We start from the raw sequence: 5,000 nt of genomic DNA on the forward strand, positions 1-5,000 counted from the left end.
TGTCGCCATCGTCAGGAGACAGGGGGAGTGGGGGGTGGGGGGGGTGGAGTATACTTCCAGTTGAAGCTACAATAAACAATATATTGTTTTCTTTACTTGACTTTTCTCTATGTTGCTGATAGTATTCGTGTCGTAAATATTTACCTGTGGATAATATCTGAATCGTAATAATTGTGTGTATTCGAAGTAAATTCCCTTTTCCACAAGCAAGCAGACTATGGATGTTATTCCCCCTCTTTCCTTCTAACTCTGAGTTATATTCACAATAACCTCTGTTCAAACATTCTGATTTTGGTATATTTCACCGTTTGAGAGACAGATCATTTCCATCGTTCAAAATAATGAGAGTATCCGAGAGAGGGAGATTAAAAAAAAAAAAAAAAAAAAAAACGACAATATGATAACAACATAAAACTCCGGCCAAATAAATACGTGTGTTGTTGGTGCGGCCATCACCCCTCAAATCCGTGTCCAAAACAGCATTAGAAAGAGATGACTCTCTTTTATCTCTCCCCTTTCCCCTCGACCTCATCACATCATCTCCCTCCTCCCCTCACCTCTTCTCCTCTTCCCTCTCCTTCCGTTCCCCTCCCCTCCCTTCCCCTCCCCTCCCCTCCCCTCTCCACTTCTATATTCCCCTCTTCTCTCTTCCCCTCGCCTTACCTCTTCTCCCCTCTCCTCACCCCCTCCATCCCAAACCCTCTTCTACTCCTATCACCCCAGCTCCCTTTTTTTGTACCCTGGAATTCCCTTAGTCCCCGACACTTCTCTTTTGATGACGTCATTAAGCATAGTTCATCCGTCCGATCTCTTATACTCGCTCATTATTCCCATGAACTTTCAATTCCATCTTCCATCCTTTCCATTACTAATTCCTCTGCCTTCATGAACTTTTCATTCCCTCTTCCATCCTTTCCATTGCTAATTCCTCTACCTTCATGAACTTTTAATTCCCTCTTCCATCCTTTCCATTTCTCATTCCTTTACCTTCGTGAACTTTTAATTTCCTCTTTCAACCTTTCCATTTCTCATTCTTTTTCCTTTCGTTCTACTTACCATTCCAAGATGAAAGGGACATGAGGGGGACGGGAGTGACACACCTGGCCATCCCATATTCAGAGAAGGACTGGGAGGGACTAGCCACTTGGTTAAAGCTTGCCTTAGCACACGCTTAGAGTCACGTCTCCTTTGAGAGAGGGAGGCCCACTTTTTTGAAAAAGATGTTTTTGTTTGCAGTTGGTAATCCGCGCGCAAAGCTTTGGATTAATCTATCTTCTGAGGAGGGTGTGATTATTTTCAGAATTTGTTAGCCATATCTATTGTCGACGAAACCGATCTTTTCTTTAACATAAGTTGGCAGTCTTGCGTAAATACATGGCATACATTCGAGGGGTATATCTATATCGTGTTTGTTTGTTTTGGAAAATATATTTTCTAGTAAGACGATGGTGCTAATGGGAACAAGGCAGACGACACAACCAACAGTCTTCTAAATACGATTTCATAAATGTTTATTCAACTAAGCTTTTATTAATTACACTAATGTGATGGAATGCTTTAGAGACAAAAGTATTTTGACTTTTGAAACTCACATCATGCAGTTTCTTACACCGATCACCATCTTTTACACGGAATATTCCAATAATGTTAATCAAATTCAAGGAGTCAAAAATAGAACACAACTATTGAAAGTAGAAATGAAAACTATATTAAAAAGTCTAAATACTATACTAGAGATTATGAACTCTTGGTTTTAAGTATCGTTCACCTTCCACCTTTAGAAAAAGTGAGAGAAAAAAGAAAAACTTGCTACCTGATGATAATATTTCAGTCATAATTACAATTCAAGAATAGAAAAAAAAAAAAACTTGAAAATGAAAAAAAAAAAAACTATCCTGACTGTAAGGAATGTAACATACAAATACATTATTCACAACTAGTGATCAATAAAAGTCATTTCAGTGAATACGTTGTGCCGATATGGTAGCATGGAGAAATTTTCCCATTTTTCCTTCCTCCTTCCTCAACATCTGTCTATCTGTCTATTTCTCTATCTATCTATCTATAGCTATATCTATATCTATATCTGCATCTATATCTATCTATCTATTTATCTATCTATCTATCTATCTATCTATCTATCTATCTATCTATCTATCTATCTATCTATCTATCTATCTATCTATATATATATATATATATATATATATATATATATATATATATATATATATATATATATATATATATATATATATATATATATTATATATATATATATATGTATATATATATATATATATACATATATATATATATATATATTTATTTATTTATATATATATATATATATATATATATATATATATATATATAAATATATATACACACACACTAACACACATACACACACAAACAAACAAACATATAAATATATATACACATTAATGTGCTTATAATTGTACTCTATATAATGTACTCCTTTACATGATCATAATATCTTTCTCTTCAATAATAACATCTAATAACATCCTCCCATTTCTCCTCCTATGTATAATGTCTTTCCATTAGCTACATACATATCTTATCACCCAAGCATACACACACACATATACGAAAGCTCGTTTTTTTTTTTTTTTTTTTTTTTTTTTTACCACGCTGGACATGTCAGTGCTTTTTGTCTTTCCTTTTTGCAAAAAAACGATGTGCAGATGGAACGCTTCTTTCTTCACATTCCATAGCCACGTATTACCTGTGATTCCTAGATATCGTTGGTCTCATGCAGCAATAAATCACTCCATTACTATTCTTAATAATAGTTACTACTAGGGCTAGTGATAATGGTGATGATGGTGATAATGATTTAAGTAATAGTAATAATGATGATAATGAAAAACATGAATATAATGATGTTGCTGATAATAATTATTAAAATAAGGGTAATCATGATGATGATAATGATTATTTTGATTGAAATAATGATAATAATAAAGATAGTAATGGTAACATTTACAATGGTAGTAATAACAGTAACAATAATGGTAATGATAATGATGAAAATAATGGTAATGATAATAATAATAACAACAATGATAATGATGATAATAAGAATAATGATAAAGATGATAACGATGATAATATTGATAATGGTGATAATGAAAACGATAACAAGGGTAATGATGATGATAATAATAATGAAAATAATGATAACAATAATAATAATGAAATAAATAATAACACTGATGATAGTAACAATAATGATAATAATAACAACAGAAAGAGTAATGCTAATAATAGTAAAAGTAATAACAAATTGACATAGATAATAACGAAGATGAATAATGACGAACTAAACTTTACACGCTAATAAAATATTTAAAGTAGATGTTAGCCTATGAGGACTAAAGGCATACTAGCCTGGTTTTAAGGTACATGTGAACGAACTCTTGGGTTTGAGGCAACAATCATTTGCAATGCATTTGAAAGCACGCATGTCTATAACATAAACATGCGTGCTTTATAATATAGTATAGTAGTATAATGGACATGATAGTAATGAAATCACTCTCTATCTATCTATCTCCGTCTCTCTCTCTTCCATTTTACTTTTACAATTTTCCTTTTCCTTTTTTCTATTATCCCTCGTCTTTTATCTCCTCTTTTTTCTCAGTCACGCGCTATGATGTATCTTAGTAGGATGATACATAATTCACATAGTTTATTATATAAGAAGATTGAGTCATTGGAAAAAATACATTTTTGTTAAAGGCACTTATTATCATTGATTAAAGATTCGATAATTTCCGGGTCGTCAGTTATATATTTTGAAAGATATTTGTGAAATAAGTTGAATAATTTGTGAAATAAATTGAGTAATAAGTTGAGTATATTTATAGTTCGCATGATTAAGTGATAAATGATTCTAAGCACCAACAGAATTTTGCGTTTCCTTACATAACAGTAATTGATTAATGATATTAACTATATTAATAAAGATATAAAACATAATTGTGATAAGTTAAGTTAAGTTAAGATAAGTTAATGATACTTATACTGCCACTACTAAGAGTGCTTCTATTGAAGATGATGAAAATGATGAAAATATAGATTGTGATAATAACAAGAATAATGATGATTACGATGAAAATAACACCATCTTAACAATAATAATGTTAATAATGGTTATAGTGACAATGATAACAATAACAATCATCACAAAAATGAAAACATAAGGATATCATCATTATTATTAATAATAACAGTAATGAGGACAATGATAACAACAATGATAATCAAGATGATGATGATAATAGGGATGACGATAATCATAGAAAGAATGATGATAATGATAATAACAATGATTTTAATAGTAATGATAATAATGACAATAATAATGATAATGATATAATGAAAACGATAATAATCACAATTGTAATGATAATGTTAATAATAATAAAAATAACAATAATAATGATAATAATAATAACAATAATAATAATAATAATAATAACAATAACAATAATAATAATGATAATAATAATAATAACAATAATAATAATGATAATAATAATAATAATAATAATAATAATAATGTTAATGTTAATGGTAATAACAATAATGATAAAAATAACAACAATAACAGTAAAAATATTTATGATGACGATATTGATAATAATAGTGATAATATTTATAACAATGATAATGATGAAAAATGATAAAAATAATAAAAATAATATTGATAATGATAATAACAATAAAAATAATATTGATAATGATAATAACAATAATAATAATGATGATAATGACAGTAGTAGAATGGAAAAATATATATTGCTAGGAGTAATAACAATATTTACAACAACAATAATGATAACAATGATAATGATAATAAAGAAAATAACGATGAATAATAATGATAATGATATAAATAATAATAATGATAATGATATTAATAATAACAATGATAATGATAATAACAACAACTAAAATAACAATAGAAT

This window comes from Penaeus japonicus, unplaced genomic scaffold, assembly GCF_977035675.1.
Source record: "Penaeus japonicus unplaced genomic scaffold, GWHDUDI00000001_assembly GWHDUDI00000026, whole genome shotgun sequence".
Classification (NCBI taxonomy): Eukaryota; Metazoa; Arthropoda; class Malacostraca; order Decapoda; family Penaeidae; genus Penaeus; species Penaeus japonicus.